The sequence below is a fragment of the Centropristis striata genome, chromosome 7, assembly GCF_030273125.1.
Source record: "Centropristis striata isolate RG_2023a ecotype Rhode Island chromosome 7, C.striata_1.0, whole genome shotgun sequence".
NCBI classification, from domain to species: Eukaryota; Metazoa; Chordata; class Actinopteri; order Perciformes; family Serranidae; genus Centropristis; species Centropristis striata.
The window spans coordinates 2,138,575-2,154,083 of NC_081523.1; the positions used below are offsets into that span (position 1 = coordinate 2,138,575).

The 15,509-nt window shown below is 34.7% G+C and overlaps 1 long non-coding RNA gene across 1 annotated transcript in view; it reads right to left on the minus strand.

The window, feature by feature from the left end:
- The window catches only part of LOC131974095 (uncharacterized), a 56,443-nt gene that overhangs the window by 765 nt on the left and 40,169 nt on the right, over positions 1 to 15,509 (minus strand). The gene's annotated exons all lie outside the window — the stretch shown is intronic.

Consider the following 15,509-nt stretch of genomic DNA (forward strand, 5'->3'; position numbering starts at 1 on the left):
CTGAGGTTATTGAGGTTTTCTGAGGTTATTGAGGTTATTGAGGTTTTCTGAGGTTATTGAGGTTTTCTGAGGTTTCTGAGGTTTCTGAGGTTTTCTGAGGTTTCTGAGGTTATTGAGGTTTTCTGAGGTTATTGAGGTTATTGAGGTTTTCTGAGGTTATTGAGGTTTTCTGAGGTTATTGAGGTTATTGGGGTTTTCTGAGGTTTCTGAGGTTTTCTGAGGTTTTCTGAGGTTATTGAGGTTATTGAGGTTTTCTGAGGTTATTGAGGTTTTCTGAGGTTATTGAGGTTATTGGGGTTTTCTGAGGTTTTCTGAGGTTATTGAGGTTATTGGGGTTTTCTGAGGTTTCTGAGGTTTTCTGAGGTTTCTGAGGTTTTCTGAGGTTATTGAGGTTTTCTGAGGTTATTGAGGTTATTGAGGTTTTCTGAGGTTATTGAGGTTATTGAGGTTATTGAGGTTTTCTGAGGTTTCTGAGGTTTTCTGAGGTTTCTGAGGTTATTGAGGTTTTCTGAGGTTATTGAGGTTATTGAGGTTTTCTGAGGTTATTGAGGTTTTCTGAGGTTTCTGAGGTTTCTGAGGTTTTCTGAGGTTTCTGAGGTTATTGAGGTTTTCTGAGGTTATTGAGGTTATTGAGGTTTTCTGAGGTTATTGAGGTTATTGAGGTTTTCTGAGGTTTCTGAGGTTTTCTGAGGTTTTCTGAGGTTATTGAGGTTTTCTGAGGTTATTGAGGTTATTGAGGTTTTCTGAGGTTTCTGAGGTTTTCTGAGGTCATTGAGGTTATTGAGGTTTTCTGAGGTTTCTGAGGTTTTCTGAGGTTATTGAGGTTATTGAGGTTTTCTGAGGTTTTCTGAGGTTTCTGAGGTTTCAGACCAGAGAAGTTTTGTGGTCTAAAGGAGGAAAATACAGTTAAGTCCAAGAGGCTGTAAATAACACAAACTAGATCTGCAGTGGGACGACTATGAACTTGAAAAAAAAGAAAGAAATTAATGTATTATTTTACAGGATTTTTCTTGGTTTTTACTTGCCATAAAAATTGTATATATATATTACAAAAAATGTTGAAATCTGTTCATTAATATAATGGGAGATTATAGTTCTTGTTGTTGTTTTGTTTACAATATTATTGTATTATATCAATTGCAATTGCCTAAGCCTAACCTTGAATGTTAAATTACAGTGCATTCTATGTAAAAATAAAAAATAACGCAAAAAATAAAATGTATTGCTGAATGTAAAATTTAGGGAACTTTCGATTTGTTTCGGGGTTTGTTTGTTTTTTACAGTAAAACTTCTAATTTAACGTAAAAAAATAAATAAAAGTAAACATTTAAAAAAGTCTGGCAGCAACACTTTAAGTAAAATACTTTTAAAAAACTTTAGATATTCTACAGATACATTATTTTTTTATAAATACAGATATTCATATTAATATTACCGTTTAACTGAACTTGTATGAACTTGTACTGCATTTTTCTTTTTTCTCCTGCATATTTTACTGCATATTACTATTATTACTGTATATTATCCATATTTTTAAAGACATTTTCTGTAAAAAAAACAAAACTAAATAAGTATTTACTGTTATTTGACAGTAAGAGTTTGGCATCTTGTGCCGCCAGACTTTTAACTCTTATTTCTTGTTATTATTTCTGTTCCAGCCTGGTTTTGTTTGAACAGAGTCTCAGCCCCTCCAGGTGACTGTGATGGCCTCTGACACCTGTCAATCAAACCCGTAGAGACGTGATTGAAAGGTGCCAAACCCCAAAACATTTATTTATCTTCTGAAAGCAGCTGCAGGAGGTCTGACTCATACTGAGACCAGATCAAGATAAAACTCCACCCAGCAGACCTTCACATGACATTAACAGATACTGATTTGAGAATAAATATGTTTTTATATTGGTGTTATAGTTGTTTCTTACAGTAGTTTATTAGTCAGTAATTATTGTCTGTTACATATTCTGGTAGAGTGAAGGTCTTTGGTTATGTGTTTGGTTGTAATGTTTACAAAAAGTAACCAAAAACGAAGCTTAAAATTGTGATATTTCTGTCAGAATCTCTTTATTCTACATGTCTCATTTAAAACGTCACAAAAAATAAACTGTTTGCACTAAAAAACATTAAATTCTTCCCCCTTAGAGACACTGAAGACATTATATAGACTATGTTTACACAGAGCAGAGGGGAGAGGACAGGAAAGGTTGGAAACGTGACAATATTTCAATATGTACAATGCTTAGACTTTTTTGGGTAATTTCACGTTTTGTTTTGGTCATTTTGTGTCTTTTTTAGAAATGTAAATATTTTTTGGGTAATTTTGCGTCTTTTTTTGGTAATTTCTTGAAATTTTGTGTCTTTTTTGGTCATTTTGTGTCTTTTTTTGGAAATTTTGTCGGCCATGTGACAAATATTCATTGAAAATCTGTTTACACAGAGCCGAGAGGAGAGGACAGGAAAGGTTGAACAATATTTCAATATTTACAATGCGTAGACTTTTTTTGTCTTGTTTTGGTCATTTTGTGTCTTTTTTTTTTTTAAAGTAATTTCTGGAAATTGTGTCTTTTTTGGTAATTTTGGGAAATTTTGTGTCTTGTTTTATTAATTTTATGTCTTGTTTTGGTAATTTTGTGTCTTTTTTAGAAATGTAAATCTTTTTTTGGTAATTTTGCGTCTTTTTCTTTGGTAATTTCTGGAAATTTTGTGTCTTTTTTGGTCATTTTGTGTCTTTTTTTGGTCATTTTGTGTCTTTTTTTGGAAATTTTGTCGGTCATGTGACAAATATTCACTGAAAATCTGTTTACACAGAGCAGAGAGGAGAGGACAGGAGAGGCTAGAAACATTTTTTTTCAAATTTAAAAGTAAATAAATTACCTGAAATTAAACTCTCTCCTTTTTTTTTATGATTTATGGCATTATAACTGTGTAATTCTGCACATAATACAATTTTGAGCTGCAGGACGTATTATTATTTATATATATTTTATATATTGCAGTGAATTAAAAGGACACAGTGAGTTGTGAAATGTAAATTTAAAATGAAAATAAATAAAATAAATGAATAAAATAAAATAAAATAAATAAATAAATAAAATTGTAAATGTAAAAAGAGTTTTTTTTAAAAAACAGCCTGGAACTGGACACATGTTGGGATTTTAAGGCAAATTCTGTCTTGTAATTTGACCATTTTTAGCCAATAAATAAATAAATATAAATAAAGTAAATATAGTACATAAATATATATAAAGTATTACGTTGGTACTTAGTTTGTCTTTCTCATGTGAATGTGTTATTTAAATAAAAAGGAACTATGTCTGACACGCAAAGTGGAAAAGAGACGTCATGTGAGGAGATAAAATGTACCTACTGATAGTAAGTTATGATTTAATGGTTTAAAAAAAATAGTTCAAAATTTAAAAGTGTTGAAGGTGAGTGACTCAGGACATTTCTAGAGTCCCTACTACAGTCTGGCCTTTTACTGGAGCTCAATGTATAAATTATTTATCAGAGAAATTCAATTTATGTCATTTTAACTGTTATTCTGCACAAAGACATGTTTTTGTGTCTTTTTTTGGTAATTTTACGTCTTTTTGTGTCTTTTTATGGTCATTTTACATCTTTTAGTGTGTTTTTTTGGTGATTTTTGGTGATTTTTGGTCATTTTACGTAATGTTTTGGTCATTTTGTGTTTGTAACAACCTTCATGACACTTATAAAGTAATTTACCAGAGAAAATCAACTTTTTTTCTGATTTCTGATTTGTCACGTGACAAATATTCACTGAAATTCTGTTTACACAGAGCCGAGAGGAGAGGACAGGAGAGGCTGTTTAAAAATAAATAATTTATCATAGAAATTCAAAATGCACTTTTTCTTTTTTATAATTTCTGTCATTATAACTGTGTTGTTCTGGACAAAATACATGTTTGTGTTTTTCCCACTTCTAGCCAAGATTGTGCTGATTCCATAGAGCTGCAGGACTTATTTAGGGCATATTTTGTCATGCAATATGACTATTTTTAAGTGTTGGTACTTAGTTTGTGTCCCTGTTTGTCTTTCTCATGTGAATTTGTTATTTAAATTAAAAAAAGGAACTATGTCTGACACGCAAAGTGGAAAAGAGGCATCATGTGAGGAGATAAAATGTACCTACTTATAGTAAGTTATGATTTAATGGTTTAAAAAAAATAGTTCAAAATTTAAAAGTGCTGAAGGTGAGTGACTCAGGACATTTCTAGAGTCTCTACTACAGTCTGGCCTTTTGCTGTAGCTCAATTTATTAAATATAAAATAAAAGTCAAGACATAAGTCAATGGGTGACAACAGGAACATTGTCTTTGTTGTGACTGGACCCTTTTAGACAGGACAAAGCCATATATTATCATATTATATTTTATATTACCAGCTCTCTACCCAACAACAACTCGCTCCGGACTCGGCCAAGTCTGTCGGACAACTCGTCCAACGAGGTAAAACAGATAAATCTTTTGTTGAAGCAGCAGCACGGAGCGAGCAGAAACCTGCTGAGCTGTGGCCGCTGTAGCCATAGCGACCGGAAATTATGACGCTAATAAAAAATGTGAATTTATTGCGTCGGGACAGGTGCCTCTGCAGAGAGTAATGGGAGTCATCTGCGTCTAACGTGGACCCGAACGTGGGCGCTAATTAAAGTTTTAAAGACAGAAAGAGCCGACGGAGCAGAAATAAGTGCTTCCCTTCGCAAGTGAGACGATAAACTCGACATCGAACAAAGAGACAAAACCAGATCTCCACGTATACATTCAGAGGAATAAGTGGATTAAAAGAAACAGGGCAGGCTCTCCAAACCAAGCATGTAATTAACAGAGTTTGTTGCAGCGTTCAGAGGAAAAAGGGATGAGACTATAAACAAACAGCATCATGGAGAGCAAACAAAGTGATTTTACAGACTGTTGATTCAGCTCTGGAGTCATCAACACCCACAACTCTTGAGTTTTATGAATTAATCCCTGGAATAACAGCAGAATAGCAGCCAGTGAAACTAGAACATTTCCTTTGGGTAAATAGTGAAAGGGCCACGGGGGCTACTGCCGGTGTGTGTACACTATGATGAGATTCTTCAGAGATTTATAACAATTAATGTTATGATACTATATAATATACAAGGAGCACACCTACAACAAGCATTCCTTTACAAGTATTTATTTATACAGCAAACTATGACCTTTAACCTCAAAATGTGTGTGTGTGTGTGTGTGTGTGTGCGCATGTGTGTTTGAAGCATGTGTATCTGGAGGAGTGTGCGCGCTTAGGCACATGTGTGTGTGTGTATCTGTAACTGCATTCACATTAAAGATCAAAGGCAATCAGAGCAGAGCAATCAACAGAATTAACTGACACCAACTGCCAATGTTCCGTATAGAGGTGGACAGACTGGAATTTCTGGCCTCGAACAGAAAGCATTTTTGGCAAAACCATAATACCTATCATTGATCCGACTTCACTTTGAGTGTCCTGAGTTCTTCCTGAATGTCTACATATGATTTTTTTTTAAGAAAAATGAAAAAATAGCTTTGTTAGAGCGATCTAAAAAAACTGTTACATCTCCCTTTTTCAGAAATCTTCCTGCGTTTTTAATATGGAAGCCAATGAGGCTGTTGGTGGTGTTGGTGGATCATCTGTGCGTCCTACGCCCAAACTATAACTCTGACAGCTTTACCAGAGGATTGTGAGTGAGAAGACTAATTTTCCTCATTTCTATGTATAAATTATTTCTGTAGAGTGGAATTTGCGGCCTGGAGCGCCGTTTTCAAATTTATTTTATGACAGTTTTTTCTCTCCCTCTACACTCTGGCGATGATGTCACACACTGTGACACGAACATTCCGTGCAATACACACCCATTATAATCTCAGAATTTCTCCAAAAATGATCATGGTCATTGAACAGGGATTGATAAAAAACTATATGACCTATCGAAACGTGGATTAATACACCGATACACAAGACTTGTGTCTACTGTTTAAAGTTTAAATGGAGTCTCTAGGTGAAATTATGCCGGAGAAGTAGACGTTTAAAAATCTCCAATTATTGTTCTTTTTCACTCATTTTTTGTCGCCCGTCCCATTCACTTCAATGCAAAATTTTGGGCAGTTTTTCACAACTTACGACGCGAGAAATTCATATTCTGTAGAGAAAAGTAATAGCACACCGATCCCGATCAAACCGCACGTTTGATATATAATTTGTCCTGCAACTCTTCAAGTTGTAGGACTAGTAGCGGGACGAAATTGCGTCCGGAAGAGGAAGAAGAAGAAATCCACAGTATAACAGTAGTGCAGATTGCCCCGAGGCCCTAATTAGCTAGCTTGCTATGTCTTGTGTTGTTTCACTTGCTTGATGTTTGGCTGTTAGCAAAGTAGTCAACTAGACTGAATCACAAAAAAAGACAAATTCCACAAAACGATGCTTTAAAAACACAATATCCCAACTCTGTGTCTCCCTGAGAAGGTATGAAAAGTCAAAATTGAACCATTTCAACTCTCCTTATGATTATTTTCATTATCAATGAATTATTTTCTCGAATAATGGGAAAAAAAATAGGAAGCTACGGAGGAAAATCAGAAGAGAAAAAAGGAGAGAGTGACCGAGTAAGAGGCTGCCATGAGAGACTAAACCTTGGACTGACTTTAAGAAAGCTTTGTGCAACAAAAGGCTGCAGACAGACGCTGAGACTGAATAAAAAAAAGACAAATTCTACAAAACGATGCTTTAAAAATACAAAATCCCGACTCTGTGTCTCTCTGAGTGGGTCTGAAAAGTCACAATTCATAAGTTTCAGCTCTCGTTTGTCCAGCAGAGTGAAAAATGACCCTGCAGCGCCCACGACCACGAGCCGCTGTCAGGGTGGGCATTCACTCAACTTTAATCTGCTCAAGTTGAGCGCTGGCAGGGATTTATGGGTGAAAGCCTGCAGCTGCATGCTGTTGCATAACTCAAGCCTCTCAGCAACCTGCTTCTCTGTGACACACAAACAGGAAATCAATGGGAAAGGCCACGCTGATGCTGCCACAACACATGTTGATCTGTTCTCCTGCTGGTCAAGGTAACAGGCGAGCGCGTGGTCGATTTTATTGTGCAGACTGTTGTGTGTTTGTTTGTGTTTATTGTTTATTGTTTTATTTGGATCCCCATTCTTCCTGGGGTCCGACATATAATATACAGTACATACAGCTTAAATTATAACAAACTTAACAATGGGAATAATGAAGCAAAAAAACAAAACAAAAAACAAAAATAAAACCAAGAATATAAAAGATATCAAAGCTTCAAAATCAGGATCTTTTATACATTCTATCGTTCTTTTTTTAGAATTTCATTCTGCATCTTTACGTTTAATATCCATTACTTAAAGATAGATTTCCTACATAGTTTAACCCTTTCAAGTTTTGGGAGTTTTTGGCTGATTTGTCCGTTTTTGACTTTTTTTCGTTCTGCCTGTATATTACACTTAAAAAATGTAAAAACACACAAAAATACAAAAAACACACATTAAAAAACACAAAAAATTACAAGAAAACACATATAAAATACAAAGAAACACACTAAATACACAAAAACACACAGAAAAATACAAAAAACACACAAAAAAATACACAAAAACACACAAAAATACAAAAAACACATTAAAAAAAACACAGAAAAACAGAAAAATTTAAAAAAACACAAAAATAACACAATAAACATTAAACACGAAAGATTGCATTAAAAATACTGAATGCAAACTGCAACATTTGAAAAACCTCTGGAAAAACTTCAGTAGAATCATATTTTATTTATATTTTATATTTTATTGAAGAAGTCATGCTCCGGCGCTTTTGTGGACTCCAGAGGGTTAATACACTTTTGGTCATTTTGTATCTTTTTTTTGTCATTTTGTGTCTTTTTTAAGTAATTTAGTGATTTTTCTGTCATTTTGTGTCTTTTTTTTAGTAATTTTGTGCCTTTTTTTTAGTAATTTTGTGTCCTTTTTTTTAGTAATTTTGTGTCTTTTTTAAGTAATTTAGTTTTATTTCTATCATTTTGTGTCTTTTTTTAGTAATTTTGTGTCTTTTTTTTAAAGTAATTTTGTGTCTTTTTTTTGTAATTTTGTGTCTTTTTTTAGTCATTTTGAGTTAAGAGACCCCTGTTATATATAATTTAATACTACATAGCCGTGTTTATTTATTTGTGTCTGCAGAAGAAGAAACCTCGAGGATGTTTTTACTGAATAATAGGGTCAAACATATGATGCAGGGATAAAAAAAAAAAAAAACCAAGAGAAGAGAAGAGGAAATGATGTGTTGTCAGGAAACGAGTGAAAGCCTGACGCCATAATAACGTATAGAGGAAATCCTCTTAAATCACATTAACAGAAAGAGGGATTTAGCCGATTAAATCCTGGAGGTTGCGAGTCGTTTGCATTATCTAGCCGGCGGATAAAGAGATCAACTCATATTTCACAGATTCTGAATACAGCCTGCTTTTATACAGAGATGAATTAGGCTCGTAATGACCGATATGATTTACAAGCCGCCCGGGGATCGACGTTTTCTGCTCCTGAACATTTTGTCTCTGTGACCGGAGAGATCTGAGACCTTCTGACCCTTCGCTGCTAGTTGTTCCCTAATATCACTTATCCTTATTAGTTATTAATACAGGCCCATGAATTATTTATGGGTTAGTCCAGGGACTAATTGAAAAGAAAGAACAGATTGTCCAGGTCCTCAGAGTTCACGGTGCTTTTTAGGAATCATCAGGGGAAACAGTGAGAACAAGTCACATGGTTTTATTTTAGTTTTAGTTTTTTTAGACTGCAGCTGTCAGCAGGGCAACAAATATAAAGAGCCTGAATATAGAGTAATCCTATTTCAGCACCAAATATATTAACACGATTATGGAAAAATGTTTTTTTATGCCACCTACAACGTCTGTCTTCACATCTAGTGACGAGTGTCACCATTATAAACGTCACAATGAGAAGACAGAATAACCAAAAAAACCCACAGAAGATACAAAATGTCAAAAAAGACACAAAATAATTTACAAAAGGCACAAAAAAGACAAAAATGACCAAAAATGACTAAAAAAGACACAAAATTAGCTAAAAAAAGACAACAACAGACACAAATGACCCAAAAAAGACACAAGATAACTTACAAAGGCACAAAAAAGACACAAAAAAGACACAAAATGACTAAAAAAGACACAAAATTTGCTAAAAAAAGACAACAACAGACACAAATGACCCAAAAAAAGACACAAAATTACCAAAAAAGACTCAAAAAAGACACCAAAAAGACACAAATGACCAGAAAAAAGACACAAAATGACTTGAAAAGAAGAAAATAGACCAAGACTCCATAGAGTTAACACGATTATGGAAAAATATTTTTTTATGCCACCTACAACAATGTCTTTACAACTAGCGACGAGTGTCACGATTATAAACGTCACAATTTGATCCAATGTGATGGTTTTTCTTCCGTATGTTTGTGCAGTAAGAAAATGCTCAGGAAAAAGTTAGGGCTGGGCGATATATCCATATAAAAGATATATTGATATAAAAGAGATATCGATATATATATTTAAATGTGATATGAAATTTAAAAAAAATCTTTCATTATATATAAATGCTGCCCTTACTAGGGTTTGTCGTATTTAGTTATTTTGTAATGTTCGTTATTCTTTTCTAAATATACCGTATTTCCTCAATAGTAGCCGGGGCTTCTATTAATATAAAAAATCAGTTTGGGACCCGGCTAATAATAGGGGCAGGCTATTATTTGAAGGAGGCTTTTATTAAAAAAATAAAATCAGAGCAGCTCTGACTGGCACTTTTTAGAGTGTTTTACACAGCGCATTGTAGCCAGTTACCCGGATGTCGGCCATATTGGAAGTACTGGGATGTAAACAAACAATGAACAGCTGAATGTTCATTTTAACAGAATTTAAAATGTCTAAACTACTAAAAAGCCTTTGACATAACACCGGTGAGACACCCGGCTTATAAAAGAGGACGGCTTTTATTTACTAAAAATTGTTTCACACCCAGTTACTAAATGAGGCCGGTCATTAATAGGGGCCCGGCTTTAAATTGAGGAAATACGGTATTTATTTCAGAAAAAGATTGGCCTATTTCATTTCATAGGCTTTTTTTATTTAAGATATTTTTTTATTGAAATGTGCATTTTATGGAGCTTTGATTGTTTTGTTTTTTTAAATTACTCCTGTTGTTATACAGTATTTATGTTCACTTAAATAAACGGTTTCAATAAAACTACTTGTGACATGTCATATTTGACTTTGACTGAACATTTGACTTTTGGTCCATATCGCCCAGCTCTAGTTAAACTGCATCAGAACATCTATGAATAAAACAGTCGACCTCAACATGGCCTCTAACCTGAGTCCTGCATTTAAACACAACCTTCTCATTGACTCAAACGGAGCCCAGCAGTTCAGTGTGGCTGCCAATAACAGGGGGCTCTGGGGAAAAAATGCTGGGTCGGCATTTACGCCGCAAAGACTGATATGGATTAGTTTAATGCATGGAAACATCACAACCAAACTTTTCTTCGAGAGTGGAAAAGAGATCAATGGAAAGTACAACTCTACCAAAAGGTTTCTCAGTGGTTTCCAGTAGTATCAGATGTACTTAAAAACATACTAAAAGTTTACCAATTACTGACTCCAAGAAATGCCCCATTTTCAAAAACTTCAGGTCTTTAAAATTACCAATACTCCTTCTAGTCAGGAGGCGGAGCTAAATAAAGGGGACACGTCGGACAAAAGCTACACATTTTTTCCACATGCTCTCTATCACCATAAGTTTACATTATTGTTGGGAGCCACTTCATCAAGATTGTGGATGGGAGATGGCAGCCATATAAAGTCTATGAGAACCAATATATCTTCCAAGCCACTTAGAAGGTCAATCTTGGTGTCAAAATCTACATTTTCTGGGTCAAAGAATCATTTAAAACTATTGAGAATATCACTAGATGATTATTTGATCAAATAGATATGTTCATTTTGGACATGTATTTACATCATTCCAACTCATTAATGTAGGTCATATACAGTATATATTTATTCTGAAAAATGAATACCATGCATTAATTTAATTGAACTTTATTAGCTTCACTTGTATTATTTATTACATTTCCAACCACAAAGATGTGATCAGTTCCAGTGAGCCTTCCTAGATAAGCACCTTGCAACACAGACACTTTACAGTTTCCCTTCAGTTATTATTATTATTATTATTATTATTATTATTATTTCTCCTTTCTCACATGACTTTGTCTAGTGGTCAGATTTTGGTAATATTTAGTATCTTATTTAGGACATCTAATACTATAAAAATCAGCAGAGAAACCTTTTGTTAGAATTTTTTTAGGGTGTTTTATTTCATATGCACCCGCCTAAAGAACTGGTGCCATAAGGAAGGAAGCAATAAACAACATAGTAAACAGAGAAGACTGCCCGCTCAGCACTTTCCCTTCCCGTCAAAAGATAATTGTTTCGGGGCCTCAAACCTCCAAGCTGTGCTTCTACCTGTGACCTCTGACCTCTGACATCAGACAGAGGATGAAACCAGGGTTATTATCCTGATGACAGGGACCGATGAACTCCCACTGACCTCCTCTGTCCATCCTAAAGATTAGTCCTGCAGCGTTTTTTACTGTTTTTCAGATTCCCCCATTCAATCTGCACACTAACCCTGTAGTGTGTACAAAAAAACAGCACTTTTTTAATTGCTTTTGTGCCGATTCTGCCACGAAATGTGTTAAACAGAGCCTGAAGATATTACTACATATTGAAGTTTAGTCATCAAAATGCACCTGGAGGTGTTCTAACCTGCAAATGACAAAAGTCCCTCGAGTTTTAACTGAATTATCCAATTCCAGTCTGAGATGCTGGTGCATGAAACATGAGATTCTTCTCAAATAAAAAAGACACAAAATGACAGACGAAAAACTAAATTACTTAAAAAAGACACAAAATTACTTAAAAAAGACACAAAATGACCAAAAAGACACAAAATTACTAAAAAAAAGACACAAAACTGACAAAAAAAGACACAAAATGACAAAAAAAAGACACAAAATGACGGAAAAAATAAATTACTCAAAAAAGACACAAAATTACCAAAAAAGACACAAAATTACTTAAAAAAGACACAAAATTACTAAAAAAAAACACACAAAATGACAAAAAAAAGACACAAAACTGACAAAAAGATACACAGAATTACCAAAAAAAGACACAAAATGACGGAAAAAATAAATTACTTAAAAAAGACACAAAATTACTTAAAAAAGACACAAAATGACAAAAAAAAGACACAAAGTGACAAAAAAAGACACAAAACTGACAAAAAAAATACACAGAATTACCAAAAAAAGACACAAAATGACGGAAAAAATAAATTACTTAAAAAAGACACAAAATTACCCCAAAAAGTAAATAAAGGGACCTTCCACACACAACACATGTTATAAAGTAATGTGTTAAACAGAGCCTGAAGATATTGCTACATATTGAAGTTTAGTCATCAAAATACACCTGGAGGTGTTTTAACCTGCAAATGACAAAAGTCCCTAAAAGAGTTTTAACTAAATTATCCAATTCCAGTCTGAGATGCTGGTGCATGAAACATGAGATTCTTCTCAAATAAAAAGTGTCTCCAGGTTTGCTTATTCTGATTTCATCTGTCAAAGATCAAATTGTCTTTAAATGTTTAAACTAGGGAAAGATCAACATATTTGGCATACCACAGAACATATAATGATTGGGATTATTCTAAATGTGTGTCATCTAGGGCTGGGCAATACTAGACTAGTACGTAATATTAGCTAGCTTGCTATGTCTTGTGTTGTTGCACTTGCTTGATGTTTGGCTGTTAGCAAAGTAGTCAACAAGACTGAATCACAAAAAGAGACAAATTCCACAAAATGGAACTAAATCTCAACTTCGTATCTGCCTGAGTAAGTATGAAAAGTCAGAATTCATAAATTATAACTCTACTTTAAAGGCTGCAGACAGAAACTGAGCTCGTCTAAGCTAAGGAGGAAAATAATGGTAATTTTGTATCTTTTATTAGTTATTTTGTGTCTTTTTTGGAATTTTGTCTCTTTTTTTGGTCATTTTGTCTCTTTTTTGGAATTTTGTGTCTTCTGTGTCTTTTTTTGTAATTTTGTCTCTTTTTTCTAGTCATTTTGTGTATTTTTGTGTCTTTTTTGGTCATTTTTGTGTCTGTTGTTGTGTCTTTTTTTTGTTATTTTGTGTCTTCTTTTGTCATTTTGCGTCTTTTTTGTGTCTTTTTTGGTAATTTTGTGTCTTTTTTTTGGTCATTGTGTCTCTTTTTTGTCAATTTGTGTCTTCTGTGTCTTTTTTGTAAATTTGTGTCTTTTTTGGGCATTTTGTGTCTTTTTTCTAGTCATTTTGTGTGTTTTTGTGTCTTTTTTGGTCATTTTTGTGTCTGTTGTTGTGTCTTTTTTTAGTTATTTTGTGTCTTCTTTTGTCATTTCGCATCTTTTGTGTCTTTTTTGGTCATTTGGTGTCTTTTTTTGGTCATTTTGTCTCTTTTTTGTCAATTTGTGTCTTCTGTGTCTTTTTTTGTAAATTTGTGTCTTTTTTGGTCATTTTGTGTCTTTTTTCTAGTCTTTTTGTGTCTTTTTTGGACATTTTGTGTCTTTTTTCTAGTCATTTTGTGTCTTTTTTGGTCATTTTTTGGTCATTTTTGTGTCTTTTTTTGACGTGATGAAGAAGTGTGACTCCAGAGGGTTAAAGCTGAGCTGCAGTGTGATCAGCAGCTGCAGCAGCTTTATGAAACAAAGAGAAGCTGCTGTGTTCAGACAGGTGTTGTGTAAGAATGTTTGTAGGCCGAGCTGCTCAGAACAGATTTAGAAAAGTATCTGGAGGACCTTTCACTACAAAGGAGCCTCAACTTATGTAACAACAGGCGTCTGAAAGAGAAACAGGCAGCGTGTGCCAGGACGGATTAGGTCAACAGAGCACACTGTAAAAAATATCCTCCTTAAAATCCCCACACTGCTTTTCTCCTGAGCTCCGTTTATGATTCAGATGAATGAACTCAAACCGTTAGTTTATCCCGAAGCTACTTCAGTTCACGTTATTTTATTAAACCCGAATCTACGGAGAGCTCACAGCACTGCAAATAGAGAAAACACATCCAAATACACAAAACACAAGCAAACTGAGAAAACATCTTCATCATTCAACAACACAAGAGCAGCATTTAGAAAAAACAAAGACCACAACACAACAGAAGTGTTTCCAGAGGACACTTAAAAGTGATGCACACGTCTGTGATATTATCAAGTTATTTCAAGATAATTATATTTTCATGTTATAAGCCCGTATCAGTCACACTGCAGTTAAACAAATCAAATAAATGAATGATACACATTTTAGTTGGTTTCTCTCAATGGCACCATGTTGGTCTTGCTCGATCGCCGGCTAACGTTAGCATGCTATCGATCCGCCGTTAACATTAGCATGCTATCGATCGCCGGCTAATGTCAGCGTGCTATCAATCGGCCGTTAATGTTCCCCTGCCATCGATTGTCGGCTAACGTTAGCATGCTAGCGATCGCTGGCTAACGTTAGCATGCTATCGATCGGCCGTTAACATTAGCATGCTATCGATCACCGGCTAATGTCAGCATGCTATCAATCGGCCGTTAATGTTCCCCTGCCATCGATTGTCGGCTAACGTTAGCATGCTATCGATCGGCCGTTAACATTAGCATGCTATCGATAGCTGGCTAATGTCAGCGTGCTATCAATCGGCCGTTAATGTTCCCCTGCCATCGATTGTCGGCTAACGTTAGCATGCTAGCGATCGCTGGCTAACGTTAGCATGCTAGCGATCTCTGGCTAACGTTAGCACGCTATGATCGTTCTAACGTGAAATTATCATTATCTTGAAAACACGTGATAATGTCACAAGTGTGTTATACAGTCTATGGTCTGGACAATCTTGTGACATTATCATGTTATTTCAAGATAATGATAACTTCACGTTAGAACGATCATAGTATGCTAACGTTAACGGCCGATCGATAGCATGCTAGCGTTAGCGGGCTAGCAAAACCAAGACCAACTTGGTGCCGTTGAGAGAGACGAACTAAAACGTGTTTCATTCATTTATTTGATTTGTTTAACTCAGAGGTCAGCAACCTTTTCCATTAAAAGAGACCTTTTTGGCCAAAAAACATAAAGAAATGTTTCTCTGGAGACGCATCTTTGAGCCTTAATGAAAGTAATTTGCCAATTTTTTACTGCAAATCAAACAAAGCACTCAGCGTGAAGCACTGGCAGTTAATATTTAAAAAAATCTGTCTTTTCTGTTGTAGCTAGTTTTGGCAAAAATTTATAGGGCGAAGAGCCAGATGGTGATAGGCTATGATGCACATTTCAGTCGACTAAAATATATATTTTTTCCTGTCTATAGGGTAGATATT